Raw genomic sequence first — 15,947 nt, 5'->3', positions numbered from 1 at the left:
TCCAATAAAGATGTTAAAAAATAAAAGAAATGAAGGGAGGAAGGAAATGAAAAAAGCCTCCTGTGGTTTACCATTAAATGGAGGATTGAGGCCAAATTTCTCAGCATGGAATGCAAGCCCTTCCCTTCCAAACTTGGGAAGGCTGGAGGGTGTGCGCCTGGCCACTTGTCTCTTTAGCTCCCTGTCCTTCGCAGGTACCTCCAGGTGCTCCACTGCTGCTCCCTGAACCACGACCTGGAAATTCTGCCCTTCGGAGACATGACGGAGGTGAGCTGGAGGCGAGTGTCCCCCAGCCCTGTTGTGACAGAGCCCCTGTCATGGTGTTCTGGGGTCCCCAGTCTGCCTCTCTGGGTAGGTAGAGGAAGGACCCCGGCTCTTCCTTCCCAAAGCAGCCCGAGCTGGCTCTGCAGCCTCAGAGCCTCCCACACCGAGGGAGGGAAGTTGGGGCTCATCTGACCTTGGGAGCTGACAAAGAGGCTATCTTGCCCCACAAGGGTGGGAGCTGACCTCCGACTTCTCCTTCTGAAGCAAGAGAGGAGACCCTGTGAAGATAAGAAGCTTCCGGACGTCCACCTTTGCCCCACCCACTGCCCTGCTCCTCTCTGGCAGCACTTTCTTTGACAGTGGGAATGACAACCGTGGCCCCACCACGGCAGTGTCAGTTCTGACTGCTGCGTTGTCCTGATAACTCTCCATCTTGCACATCTGTAGCCACCTTTATTCCATATAAGACCTACGTAAGATAAAAACAACATTGTTGTCTTGATTTTGTTATCTAATAATAGATAGATTATCTTACTGCATTCAAGGTACTATTCTAGCAACTCTAATGTATTGTCTTAGTTAAGCCTCAGATAACCTTAGGAGGTCAGTTCTTTTATTATCCTTCCTTTAAGGATGGGCGTGTGGAGGGCAGAGAGCTCAACTGTCTTGTTCAGGGTCATGTTTTCAGTAGGAAGAACCAGGTCTGGTCTGTAAAATGCGTCAGTAATAGTACTGAGCTCATCAGGATGATGTGAGGTTTAAGTAAGTTGATACATACATGCTTTGAATTGTGCCTGGCATAGTGTAGGTGTTACGCCCTCATTAGAGGAACACAGTAGGCATTTATTCAGTTTTGCTGAGTGAGTAGGGAAACTGAGCTTTGCCCAGGTCAAGCAGCTTATGTATGGTCACATGGTGAACTGGAGGTGGAGCAGTGACAACAGGTCACCCTGCTGTTCTTTAAACTCTACTTCTTCTCTACAGAGTCTCCAGAGTTCATGGTAGAGCAGGGATAGGACTTAGACCTTGGCTGCCTCGTCCTCAGAGCCTGGCTGAGGGATGCGCCAGCCGGTAGCTGCCTGGGGTGCCAGTCTGCTAGAGGACCCCAGGCATTCTGCCCAGTGATTCTGGTTTGCACCCTCGACTCCTGACATGATGGGTGTCATGGAAGGTGGCCCTTCCCAGGGCAGCCACAGCAGAGCCTGCCCACCACCGCAGCTATGGTGCAAACAGTCTTGGGCAATATCCCAAACCCAGGCCAGCGGTCCTCCCAGTTGGTGGTTGCAGTCAACGGAGGTTTAAAACATGGATAAGATGTAAGAAGGTGCTGTTTCTTGGGAATAAATGATTTACTTTACAAACTAAATTGTCAAAAGTTTAATACGCCTTCTGAGAAGCTGACTGATTTAGAAAAATTGTATCTAATTATGAATTACAAATTTTAGTTAACTGAAAATCAGTTTTTTCATCTCCTACTAAGCAGATTTTGAAAAATATTTTTTAAATGCCAGGGGTGCCAAATCATTAGGTGTCCAGGAGTGTGCATCGAGGGGGCTCAGTCTGTCCACCTGCCCACCTGGCTGGTGGGAGCACACCTGGCTGGGTCACACTCTAGACACAGTGCCTTTGGCTGCCTGTCTACAGATCAGGGAGTGGGGCCTCAACCTCTCGGGGGGGCAGAAGCAGAGGATCAGCCTGGCCCCAGCTGTCTACTCTGACCACGAGCTTTACCTGCTGGACAATCCCCTGTCGGCCGTGGACACCCAAGTGGGGAAGCACATCTTTGAGGAGTGCATTAACAAGGCACTCTGGGGGAAGACCGTCATCCTGGTGACCCAACAGCAGCCGGTGACCACCCTCCCAGGGCTCTGGCCGTGATTGGCAGATAATGTAGCTCCTCAAGCCCCTACCGTCTCAGTGTGATCAATAACAGCCTCCCAGAAGCGACCCCCTCATCTCAGACAGACCCCGAAGTCAGGGAGAACTTGATTTCCTCTGCTTTCCACGTGGAGAAGATAGGCTGGTAGGAATTGAAACCAAATTTTAAAGTCTCCTTCATTTTCAAAATTGTGTGGGTGGCCACTGCTTTTGAAGTTACAGAAAAAAAGAAAAAACTCCCTGAGAGAAGAATTCCCCAAGTCTCACATTCTTCCATCAAGCGCAGTGGCTGTGCTGGGTGCTGCCTCTCACGGGTCCTTTTCCCTAGATATGTTCATACCTGGTTTTGGCCTTAAGACCCTATTATTATTTCTCCCTTGTCTTCTATTTTGGCTTTACTATTTTTTTAATTAATTAATTTATTTATTTTTGGCTGTGTTGGGTCTTCATTTCTCTGCGAGGGCTTTCTCCAGTTGCGGCGAGTGGGGGGCCACTTTTCATTGCGGTGCACAGGCCTCTCACTATTGCGGCCTCTCTTGTTGCGGAGCACAGGCTCTAGAGCTCAGGCTCAGTAGTTGTGGCTCACAGGCCTAGTTGCTCCGGGGCATGTGGGATCCTCCGAGACCAGGGCTCGAACCCGTGTCCCCTGCATCGGCAGGCAGACTCTCAACCACTGCACCACCAGGGAAGCCCTGGCTTTACTATTGTTTTGGTATAAAATATTTAAGACATAAAAACAGGTTAGAAAATAATCTAATGAAAGCCCATGTATCTACCACCCAGATGACACAGTCCGACGTTGATGGCCCTCAATTACACTCTCTTCCCTCCTTCCTGCCCCACTCACTCGGCTATTCATTGTTCCCATGTATGTCTTCACACTTTTACAACATACGTATGAATCTCCAGATGTGAGCAAGTGTCCTTTTGCATATTTAAAAACTTTACATAATTGACATTTTCCTTTCTGTGTCCTTCGGTAATTTGCTTTTCTACTCAACTTTATATTTTTAAGAACTTCCATGTGAAAACATGGAATTTTATTTCATTCTCACTTGCATTGTATTCCAATATCTGAATATTCCAGAATTTATTTCTCCAGGATGGACATTTAGGTTGTTTCCCATTTTTCACGTTTACAAGAAATGCTTCAACATACGTGCTTCTACATGTGCTTTTATGCACGTGTTTGAGAGGGCTTTTTTTAGGGTTGTGTTTTAGGAGTAGAATTATTGGTTCATAATTCTTCAAAAATCTTTAACTTTACTAGATATTGTCAAATTGTTTTTCAAAGTAGATGTACCAGTCTACAGCCCTTCCCCCACCCCGAACTTTATGAGTTCCACTTACCCCAGCCATTACCAACACCCGGGGTTGTCCAGTGTTTAAGTTTTTGCCAAACTGGTGGCATAAAATACCTTGTCACGATTTAAATTTATATTTTCCTGTTGAATAGTGAAGTTGAATAGCTTTTTTGTATGCTTACTGAAGACCTTATTTCTTCTGACTCTTCAGTATTTAGAGTTTTGTGACCAGACCATTTTGTTAGAAGATGGGAAAATCTGTGAAAAAGGAATTCACAGTGAGTTAATACAGAAGAAGGGGTGATATGCCCAGCTCATCCAGAAGATGCATGGGGAAGCCATACAGGTGATTTCCAACCCACCCCACTCTCACTCCTGACCCAATGGGGAGGACCACCCCCTGCATCCACAGCTTGTGTTTTCTCCCCAGGGAGTGTTTCAGGGCATAGCAAAGGCAGCAGAAGAGCTACAGGTGGAAGGTCGGGCCCAGACCACTTGTCCAGAAGAGCGTCTCAATGAAAATGCTGGTAAAAGTGCTGGGGAACAGAGTGAGAACCTCTGCCTGCCTGCATCTTCCAGAGGCCCTGGCATTTCCTCCTGGATGAGAGACCAGGCCATGTCACTCATTGAATGGGGTCCCAGACATCATACATACAGGCTACAGATCCAAGTATCTGAGAGCTGTGGGGAGTGAACTGTGCTGGTCAGGAGGCCTGAAATGTCCAGGAAGTGAGTGTTGGTGGGGAAACAGCTGAGCGTGTGCAGAGGCAGAGGCAGGATGGGGGTAGCTTTGACCTCGAGTGGCTCAAACTTAAAACTTTGCAAGGCATCCGGGCCATTAATTCATTACACTTTTTTTTGAGAGCAAAGGTATTGAAAGTTAGAAATGATTTGGGCTCAGTCCTAGGCATCCAGAAGCTCATGGCCTTGCTCTTTTCTGAGACAAGGTAGCAGAAGAGAAAGTCTTTCTTTTTTTTTTTGCTGTACGCGGGCCTCTCACTGTTGTGGCCTCTCCCGTTGTGGAGCACAGGCTCCGGACGCGCAGGCTCAGTGGCCATGGCTCACGGGCCCAGCCGCCCCGCGGCATGTGGGATCTTCCCGGACCAGGGCACGAACCCGTGTCCCCTGCATTAGCAGGCGGACTCTCAACCACTGCGCCGCCAGGGGAGCCTTCTTTCATTTTTAAAATAAGACAAGTTCTGGATTTGAATTCCAGCTCCGCTGCTCACAAAGCTGTGTGACCTTAGCCAAGCAAGTTAAACTCTCTGAACCCTCACTGGCAAAAGTAGAGGTAATAATGCTTACATTACAGGTCATAGTGGAGGTTAGAAGAGGACAGGTATAGGGAAGGTCTCAGGACAGTGCCTGGCACATTGTAGGTTTCTGTCACCAATAGAGTCTTCAGCTGCAAAGATCAGAAACCAATTTGGGCAGAAAAAGAATTTATTGGCAGAAAAGGGTGTAGATCATGGAATGAAAGGAAAAGTTGAAGAACCAGGCCTCAGCAACTTTGGGTTCTAAAGTAGCAGGAACACGTACAGAATCCTTTTGAAGAAAACCTACTCCAAACGTTTTTCATCTAGTTTAATTTCCCTCAAAATTAAAATTCCACAAAGAGAGCCCTCTTCTCCAGGGAGAACTGTGGTGTTGTTATTAGAAGAAGGGGGAGCGTCAGGCAGAAACAACAGATGTCCCCATGCAGGGCTGTCTCCTGTTATTGTTGTAGTTGTCATTGGCAACATCTACTGATATCTCCAGGCACCTGGTCTCTCTGCCCTGCTGTAGGCCAAGAGTCTGCTTGGGCTGGTGTCACAACTGTTTTTTGAGGAGTTGTCTCAGAAGTGTATTGCTACAAAGCATCGTAGCAATCATCTATAAGCCCACCAGTTGTCAGATGAGGAAACAGAGAGGTTAAGTGATTTGCTTGAAGTTGTACAGTATCATGATGATAATTCTGGAACCCAGGTTTTCTAGTCCTAGGTCACTGCTTTCTTCATTCTCTCCTGCCGTCTCTCTCAAGCCACCAAGCCCTTGGGAACCGCAGGCCCTCCAGGGTTTATTGAATGGCTGGCGATGGACCCCCTTTTCAGACTTTGGAACCGGGGCAAACCTGGAAACCCTGCTGGTTAGAGTCAGACTTGGGTGGGGCACTGGGTGGCATCCAGAGCAGAAGGCTTTGCAAGGACTCCTCTTGACCCGGGAAGGAGATACAGGAGATTGGGAGGCATACTGTTTCCTTCTTTTCGCTGATCCAGTGCTAGAAAATCAGCTCACACAGAAGGAGAAGATGGAAAAAGAGTCCCTGAAGTGGAGCATCCACCACCATTACATCCAGGCAGCCGGAGGTACGGGCTGTCAGATGCTCCAGGCCAGGTCTATCCCTGAAGCTGGGTCAGACCAGAATGTGCAAGGTCATGTGAGGTAGAGGGACCCAAAGGGTCATGCCATTCATGAGTTTAACTTACATAATCCCAACCATACTCAACTATAGTAACTCTACCACCATAGTCAATGCCAGAAGTTATGTTTTCATGTGTACTTGGCCTTTCAAAATCAAATATGGTAAGACATAGACATGTAAATTATTGTCGCTAAGGGAAAAGTATTGCTATGGATCCCTAACTAAACTATACAATGTTGTAAACACAAAAGCAAGTATATGATACTGTGCTTTTTGAGTAATTTAATTTTTGATAGTATTTTGACTCCATGCCAACTTTTTATTCTTCATTGACTTTGGAACCTAACCCTGGGTAAGGTGTGTCTTCTCTCTACCTGTCTAGGGGAGGAAGAGGTAGGCTGCACATAGGAGATCACCATCCTCACCCCTTCCACCGTGGGCATCCCTGCAGGACGTAACACAGAGGCTGACCAAAGCAGGGGAGCAGCAAATACTTGTGAAATGCATGAATGAATCAACAAACCAATTGATCTGTATTCAGGAAGTACCTATTATGGACTAGGCTCTGTGCTGAGCTCTGGAGGCAAGGGGGTATAAAGTCACCTAAGAAACTACCCTGTAATCTAGTTGGAGAATTAGGACGTTGCATCCACCAGTAGCAAGAGAGATCTCTGGGACCAGGAATAATCTCAGATATCATCAAAGAGAGGTGGCCCTTGAGTGGAGCTTAAGGAAGGGTAGAATTCAGTAAAAAGAATATGGGCATGGGACACAGACTGGAGAGGTGGATAGAGTGCCAGGGCAAGAGGCAGGTGCTAAAGGATGGCGTGTACCCTTTGTTTTCTCATCCTTGGCTTCCCCACTCACCAGCTCTGTGACTTTGGGCAAGTTACTTCCTCTCTTGGAGACTCAGTAAATGGGGATAGGAATTCCCAATTTGCACAGAGGTGATTTGGGCATTTTAAAGGGAGAATGATGGAGAAGGGAAAGCAGGGGCTCAGTTGGGTCAGAGAAGTGAAAAAGTACAAAAGGCTGGTGAGTGTCAGTGTGATTAGGCCAGCTGTGTCTGTAGCCAGCAAGCTGTCTATCCTCTCACAGAGACTGGGAGACAGAGGCTCTGTCCTTTCTGATGATTACATTTCAAAGGAATGGTTCTCAGGTCCTTAAAAGAGATGCTTCTGAGTTGCAGGAGATACATAGTTACAACTGTGAGCCTTTCTTAGTAAGTGCTCTGAGGAAGGGAGATCAGGGGCCTGTCATCAGGTCCAGGCTGGAAGAAACAGTAAATTTTCCTGGCAGAGGCATTTTAATGAAGGTGGGGGGAGCTGGGATCCTCTGAGTGACACGCCTTTTCCTCTAGAAGCCATGCTAGAATCTGGTCAAGTGTTTTAGTGCAGGAGTTCGCACAGAGTTGTTCCGTGTTGAGGGTTCTGCGGCTCTCAGCCATTATGTGCCATGTTAACTCATTAACCTTCCCAGCTCATTCTGAGGTCGGTGTCACTGTTCGCATTTTACATTTGCAGAAACAGTGCTTAGAGAGGCTAAGGAGGCTGCCCTGAGACGTGAAGGTGCCTTGAACTCTGTGCTTTGAATCCAGGCCATGTTTTTCAAATGCTCTATTTGGTTAACTTTTGAGTCATTTGTCAGACACAGTTTGATCAGGAAAGCAGGAGCCACTTGAAATATTTAGAGCTTCCAAAGATTCAATACACAAATTAGAGGCTACACAGCCATTGGAAGGGCTGGAGGGGAGAGGGGAAGCAGGTTCCAGTGGTCTCAGAAGCAGGCAGCACTGAGGGAGCTGATCCTTGGAAGGATGCCTGCAAACCACTGGCCGAACTCCATGTCCCACGCACCTGTCCACAGTTGCCACTAGCGTGTGATGGCTTCTCCTCTTTGAACCTTTAGATTTCCTGTGAGTGTCTCTCCTTGGCAGAATCTAACCTCAGACCTCGCTCGCAAGGAGTCTGGCAAACCGAATTCCCAAGCTCTCCCCTGAATTGCAGTGGAGGGTATGGAAGGGGGCAGAGGTGATGCTGGATGATCCTCTAGCACAGATTTCTAACACCACAGAGTGAAGTAATTTATCAACCATTTTCTACCCTGACAGAAGAAAAGAGGCCACATTAGACAGCAGGTTGCCTTGGGACAAAGAGGCATTGAGAGAGGGATGAATGGAAGTCCTAAAGGTTGTGGGGTTGAGTTTAGAGCAGTCAGAGTGGAGTGGGAGATAGAGTGGAGGCAAGAGCTAGAGGCAGGGAGACTGCTGTTGTAGTGGTCCAGGGGACAGAAAATGAGGGCTTAGTCCAGGGCAGGGCAGTGGGGAAGGAGAAGGGAAAAGCAACAGCGCTGAGCAGGGAGGTTGTAATGTATAGTTTCACCTTCTACCAGCTACTGAGTCTTAGGTAGCCCCAGGAAGAAGGATTTTTCTCCCTGCTGAATTTCACCCTGGACTCAGATGGTCTGACCCTCTGAAAAAGAAAACTCACAGTTTTCCTCTATTCACACACAATGTTTCTGATACCCACTGTGCAGGTTTTTCCCAACATCAACCAGTTCTCCAACTCTCTGGACACTAGCTGGGTGTACTACAATTCAATTCAATTCTGACTCTACTTACCTGGAGTTAGCACAGACCCCACAGGTTAAGGGCTCAGTTCCACAAGACTGCTCCCATTTCAGGTGCCAATCACAAGTCTGACGTTCTGTACTTCTGACGAATCAGCTGTAAATTGGGGATTCCCCTGACTGCCTCTTTGGCTTTGCTAATTTGCTAGGATGGCTCACAGAACTTAGGGAAATATTTTAACCAGTTTTTAAACTAAGGGATATAATAAAGGATACAGATGCACAGCCAGATGGAAATGTACATAGGGTGGGGTCCAGAAGGGTCCAAAGTGCGGGACCTTCTGGCACATGGATGTGTTCACCAAGCTGGAAGCTCTCCGAGCCCCGTGCTTTAGGGATTTTTATGGTGGCTTCAACAGGTAGGCATGATCGATTATTAACTCAATTTCCAGGCTCTCCCCACTTCCCAGAGGATGGGGGCAGAGCTGAAAGTTCCAAGCTTGGACTCATGGCTTGGTCTTTCTGGTGACCAGCCCCAATCCTGAAGCTATTTAGGGGCCCCCAGCCACTAGTCATCCGATTAGCTACAAAAGACTCTCTTATTGCTCCAGAGACCCCAAAGGTCTTAGAAGCGCTTGTGTCAGGAACCAGAGTCAAAGGCCAAATACTACCACAAATGATGCTCTGAGCACCCCCATCACTTAGGAAATTGCAAGTGTTTTAGGAGCTCTGTGCCAGGAATTGGGGACAAAGTCTAAGCATATTTCTTATCATACCACACCCCCTGTCCTTTCTTGAAGACCGATAGCAGTCAAGAGAGCAATAGGACCACTGCAGACCCAGGTGACGTATTGGACAATCCTCAGCTGCCCTTTTGCCAACTGGTGTACGGCCTCAGTGCCCTGTTCGCAGTCTGCATGGGCTTCTGCACCTCGCCGGCTTTCACCGAGGTCGTGAGGAAGGCACCCACAGCGTTGCACAGCAAGCTCTTCAACAAGGTATGGGCCTGGGCACTGGGCGTGGCCAAAGGCTGAGCCCTGACCTTGCTCAACTTTCTTTTTTTAATTACTAGACTTTCTTTTTTTTCGTCTACAGAAAAATTGAGCAGAAAGTACAGAGTTCTCTTTTATCCCTCACCACATCCTCAGTTTCTCCTATTATTAATATCTTGCTTTAATGGGGGACATCTGTTACAATTGATGAGTCAATATTGATACATTATCAACTAAAGTCCAGAGTTTACATTAAGGTTCACTCTTTGTGTTGTACATTCTATGGGTTTTGACAAATGTATACTGGCATGTGTCTACCATTACGTATCATACAGAATAGTTTCACTGCCCTAAAAGTCCCCTTTGCGCCACCTATTCATCCCTCCCCCTCCCTTCCCCCAGATGCCTGACAACCACTGATCTTTTTTGCTGTCTCCATGGTTTGGAGAATGTAATGTCATAGTTGTAAGTGTATACTGGGTCACTAGCTGGGTGGGAGCAGGCCAGAGAATGAGATAGGTGCATTGAAACTCTCCTACCAGTGGAGGCATGATTGTAGAAGTTTAGTGTCCCTTGCTGGAGGGTCAACCCTCAGCTACCAATGCTGGCCTCCATTGGCTGAGCACTGTCACATAAAGGGTTGTTTATAATTTCCTTAAGTTCCCTTTGAAGTGGGTATTTTAGCCTCATCTTACATATGAGAAAACTGAAATCCCACAAGTGTTATGGTTAGAATGTGTGTTGTGGTTAGAATACCAAATTGTCTGGTATTTCACTACCTCTTGGAAATATCCTTTTTCTCTCTCACTTATCAAGTATTACTATGTGCCAGACTCTGGGGTGGGCACTGGGTTTACAATGGTAAATGAACAATGCAAGTATGGTTTGGGTCATCATGGCCTTATAGTCTAAGGAGGGAGAGGGACAAGAAAATAGGCTGTTGTAATATGGTGTGCAGCGTTACCCATGGGGTGGGGCACACAGGGCCATAAAGACATGATGCACCTAACCCCAGCTTGGTGGTGGTGGAAGGAAGGTAGGAGTCCAAGAAGGCTTCTTGGAGGAAGTGACCTCTATGCTAAGACCTGAGGATGAATGGGATTTCGCCAGTTCAAGATTAAGAGGCGAGCAGAAGCAGAGCGTTTCCAGGGAGCTGCGTGGAGTTCAGGAAGGCTGGAGCTCAGAGCTGTAGAGAGGGGGCTTCTCAGAGGGATCTCGGGAGGCAAGGAGGCCACCCATCAGTCCTTGTAGATTGAATGCAAATTGTGTTTTCATTTTAGGAGGGTGAGGCCAGGGCATTTCCCCACAACTCATATAAAGCAACTGCCTTGGTGGAGCCAGAAGGCAGGAGAGGGGAAATTCTACCCAAGGCCTGGCACTCTTCACCACCTGGCCTGTGGTGGTGACACCAGCTGGCTGGTCTCTAAGTTTCTGACTCTGCATTCCCAGATTCTAGAAATATCTAATGCCCAGGCCTCAAAGAGATATTCTGCATTTTAGTTTTAAGAAATGTTCAAGTTTTTTTCATTAGAAAATGCATTTCATATTTAAAACATTTTCCTTTTTCTCATCCTTTTATGGCTTTATTGATTTTAAATTTGCCTTTGTAGTTTTAAATAATCACAAGTAAAGGACAAATCTCTGAAAAAATTGGCTCAACTGCAAAATCAACAAACTGCAAAAACAAAAAAGAACCAGATTATTTTGATACTTAAGGAGGCAACCAGAGCCCCTGTGGCTGTGTCCCCACCGTTTTCTTCTAATCCCTCGTGAGAGTGGGCTCTCACAGACCCCTTTCATGCCACAGCTGAGCTGAGTCCTGCTCCCAAGCCCTTCTCCCTGCACCCCGCTCCCCATGAGCGCTCAGCATCCTAGAGAGGGTGATTGTTTTAGTCTTTGATTTGTCACAGTGATTGTGACAATTCTTTTTGCTTTAGTTAGCTCATGTATTTAACAAAAGATTCTGGAGGTAAAATTAAAGACAATTTAGATGCAGCAAAAGAAAACAAGGAAGCTCACAGCCGGCCCCTCTGAAGTTTGCTGCTCCCCACTTTAGACGGCAAATGAACTATACTTGGTCAGCAGGATCCAGGTGTTTGCCATGAGGGCTGCTGTAAGTAAGGGACACTTCATGACTGAAATAATTATAATTTATTAATAGGCAAAATGTTATTTTCTTCCTTTCTCCCTTCTCCTTTCATTGCTTCCTTTAGTTTTGGCTTTATTAGATACTAATAACTTCTATTCATTTCTTTGTTTTGTGTTATGGCTTGAGAAATACATGGGGAAATGAAAGTGGTCAGTGGTCAGCAGGTCCGTGCCTTGACCTTTTAAGAAATGCCTCCAGTGAAGAGCGTGGCTGTGCCGCGGGTGAGGGAAGCCTTGGGAGGCCTGGTCCTGTCATCGTTTTGTCGTTAACTACTTGGGTGACCTTGAGCAAGTCACCAAACTGCTCTCCCTTCTCTGGGCTTCAGTTTCCTCATCTGTAAAATGAGGAGGATGAACTAGATGGTTTTCTTAGAACTTTTCTAATATGAAATGCTCTTTGATCTCCAAAGGACCTCACATCCACTGCTTTTAGAGGTCAGGTTGGGATGCCGCCTTCAAGAATGGGCAGTCATGGTTAAAATCTACCCAAGATTCCATCTTATGCAATTGTGGTGGAATGACTGCTACTAATTTTTGGTGATACTGAGTGGAATGGTCCCGTCTTTTTTATTGAGAAAAAAGTAAGAGTAAGAGTTGAAAAGAAATGTAAGAGTTAGTATTAATAGCAATACCAGGAGACAGGTATTGTTCTGAGGACTTTTAATGTATTATCATTTCCTTCCTTTTTATTTATTTTTTTGTTTTTATTTATTTATTTTTTTTGAACATCTTTATTGGAGTATAATTGTTTTACAGTGGTGTGTTAGTTTCTGCTTGATAACAAAGCGAATCAGCTATACATATACATATATCCCCATATCTCTTCCCTCTTGCGTCTCCCTCCCTCCCACCCTTTCCTTCCTTTTTACTGTTTTTTTTTTGTTTGTTTTTTCTTTTGCGGCACGCGGGCCTCTCACTGACACGGCCCCTCCCGCCACGGAGCACAGGCTCCGGACGCGCAGGCCCAGCGGCCATGGCCCATGCGCCCAGCTGCTGCGCGGCTCGCGGGATCCTCACAGACCGGGGCACGAACCCGTGTCCCCTGCATCGGCAGGCGGACTCCCAACCACTGCGCCACCAGGGAAGCCTTCCTTTTTAAAATAATAGTTTTATCAGGATATAATTCACATACCATGAAATTTACCCTTTTAACTTGTATATTTTTAATATACAATAATATAATATATAATATACAATAATATACCCTTTTATTATTTTTTAAAATTTATTTTATTTTTGGCTGAGTTGGGTCTTCATTGCTTTCTCTAGTCATGGCGAGTGGGGGCCACTCTTTGTTGCGGTGTGCGGGCTTCTCGTTGCAGTGTCTTCTCTTGTTGCAGAGCACGGGCTCTAGGCACATGGGCTTCAGTAGTTGTGGCATGCAGGCTCAGTAGTTGTGGCTCACGGGCTCTAGAGCGCAGGCTTAGTAGCTGTGGTTCACAGGCTTAGTTGCCCCTCAGCATGTGAGATCTTCCCGGACCAGGGCTCGAACCCTAGTCCCCTGCATTGGCGGGCAGATTATTAACCACTGCACCACCAGGGAAGCCTGATAATGTACCCTTTTAAATTGTATATTTTCGTATATTTGCAGAGTTGTGCAACCATCATCACAACTCTGAAGCATTGTCATCATCCCATTTTACAAATGAGGACATGGAGACTCAGAGGGGTTAAGTAACTTGCCCACAGTCCCATAGTAGTAGGTGGAAGAGTGGGGCAGCCCTGGAGTCCAGGCAAATTGACTCTGGAGCCCCTGCTTTTAACCACTGCTCTATGTTGCCTTCCCTGAATACCCTTCAGGCTGCATCCTGTACCTCTTCAGAGCCTGAGGGTAGCTGGCGTCTTCATCAAGCCCCAAGCAAGGCCTGCAGCCAGCCTCATGACCTGGGTTGCTTTTGTCCTTGCAGGTGTCCCGCTGCCCCATGTGTTTCTTTTCACCACCCCAGCAGGCGGACTCCTGAACTGCTTTGCAGGGGACGTGCATGAGCTGGACCAATTCTTGCCCACTGTGGCTGAACAGTCCCTGCTCCTGATCTTGGTGGTGACCACCCTCCTGATGGTTGTCAGTGTGGTGTCTCCCTCTGTCCTGCTGATGGGAGTCGTAACACTCATTGTTTGCCTCGTTTATTTTAGGTGAGTGGGTTCTTTTCGCTCGTGAATGAGGTTTGTGACTTGGGGTATAAGTCTAGGACCAACCTAGAATTGGAGGGTCCCAGAGGCAGATGGCCCAGGTCACTCACTCCCATTCTCGATGCAGAATGTTCAAGAGGGCCATCAATGTGTTCAAGAGCCTGGAGAACTACAGTTCCCCTTTATTTTCCCACATCCTCACCACTCTGCACAGCCTGAGCTCTATCCATGTCTATGGAGAAACTGAAGATTCCATCAGCAAGTGAGTCCCTCTGCTGTCTGAGGGTGATGGGCACTCTGGGGGTGGTGGGGCGCAGGAAGCCAGGAAACAGAGCATCTGGAAATAGGATCATCTTCAGAAGAATCAGAGAGAGCTCTGTTTTATCCCATTTGTTTCTCCGAGCCTCCAGAACCTCATCTGGAAGATGGTGCTTATAAGAATAAAAAATGTAAGTGATATGAAAAATGCTTGTCAACCTTAAAGATCTGTGGCTATGGGTTTCCGTGGTGGCGCAGTGGTTGAGAGTCCGCCTGCCGATGCAGGGGACATGGGTTCGTGCCCTGGTCCGGGAAGATCCCACATGCCGCGGGGTGGCTGGGCCCGTGAGCCATGGCCGCTGAGCCTGCACGTCCGGAGCCTGTGCTCTGCAACGGGAGAGGCCAAAACAGTGAGAGGCCCGAAAAGATCTGTGGCTATTATATACATATATCAATATAATTAATGGTAAGATGTGTTACTGTGTTAGCACTTACTGCATTGGTTTTCTTTTTTCTTTCGCTTCCAAACAGGTATCTAAATATAATAAAATAATAAAGAACAAGGGCTCTCTAAATAACACAATTTTCTTCACTATTCACAGCCACAGATTTGCCTTCTAATGTTTGTTGCAACAAACAAACAAATCCTACGATTGTTGCTGAAGTTTAATTGTGTAATATAAACTTATCTACTTGTAAAGATCAGTCAAACATGGTCTGTGCTGAACTACAAGAAGCTTACCGTCTAATGGGAGACAGGAGACACAGACGTATGTTTTTGTAATAATACAGTGTTGAATATGATAAGACAGCATCGGAGAGGAGCAGGTAAAATGCCCTGGGGGTTCAGAGGAGAAAACGACGACCCACATCTGGGGATCAGGAAAGGCTTCGGGGAGGAGGCAGCATCTGAGGTGGCCTTGAAGCCTGGGAAAATTGGGGCACGTGAGATGGTGTGTGCTCTGTTGACTGAAATATTGGATAAGCCATGGTGCCAGCTCTCCCAGTGGCACTGGAGAGACCCAAGGACTGTGCAGACACTAGGACTAAGGGGATCCTGGAGTGACACATTCATTTGGTCAACACTGAGAACCTACCGGGATACAGCAGTAAACAAGGTGGATATGTACAAGGAAGGGATCACTCCCCTTCACTCACTCACAAATCTGGGCATGTGTTCACTCTCATTGGCCCAGTGCGGTAACTTGCCCACCCTGGGCCAACCATCAAGGCCAGGGGGAGAGAACTGCCGATAGGCCTAAATCAGTCAGAGACCACTCCTAGATCTGGGGTCAGGTGAACTCCATGGCTGAGAAACGGGTAGGAAGGAATCTCCCCAATTTTCTTTGTTGGCTCTTTGATGAGAGTGGGGAGCTGGATGCTGGAGGAAGCAACCAGTGTCCACCTCAGGAAACCCTGGGTTAGGCAAACACATGTGGCTTTCAGGTTGTCCTTTCCTTCTCAGGTTTAAGAGGCTGACGGATACACAGAATAACTACCTGCTGATGTTTCTGTCTTCCATGCGATGGGTGGCACTGAAGCTGGAGCTCATGACCAACATGGTGACCTTGATGGTGGCCTTGTTCACGTTTTTTGGAGTTTCCTCTGCCCCCTATTCTACAAAGCCATGGCTATCAGCCTTGTCCTGCAGGTGAGGGAGGGACTCTCAGATGGCAGGTGGTGGCCTGTGGTCAGACTCAGGGGTCCATGGGACTTTGATCACACCTTGGGTTTTGGCCGTTTGTGATCTTACGAACTATGTGCTTGGCTTTCTGAATCCGCAGCTTTGTTCTGGTTCCTTGTCACCTTTGAACTGAGAAGTCTGTATTTAAAGGTGTTTAACAGAATCATAGAATATTGGGATTGAAGGGGAGCCCACAGACAACAGAGTCCAACCCTCCTATTGTGTAGATGGGGAAATTGAGGCTCAGAGAGGGGAAGGAGTTGTCTGAACCGACAGAGCGTTAGAAGCAGAGCCAGGGCAAGACCTCTGACCTTTTGGTT

This window comes from Aethalodelphis obliquidens, unplaced genomic scaffold (assembly GCF_003676395.1).
Source record: "Aethalodelphis obliquidens isolate GAN/ISIS:26980383/991018 unplaced genomic scaffold, ASM367639v1 scaffold75, whole genome shotgun sequence".
Classification (NCBI taxonomy): domain Eukaryota; kingdom Metazoa; phylum Chordata; class Mammalia; order Artiodactyla; family Delphinidae; genus Aethalodelphis; species Aethalodelphis obliquidens.
This window is presented reverse-complemented; position numbering follows the sequence as displayed.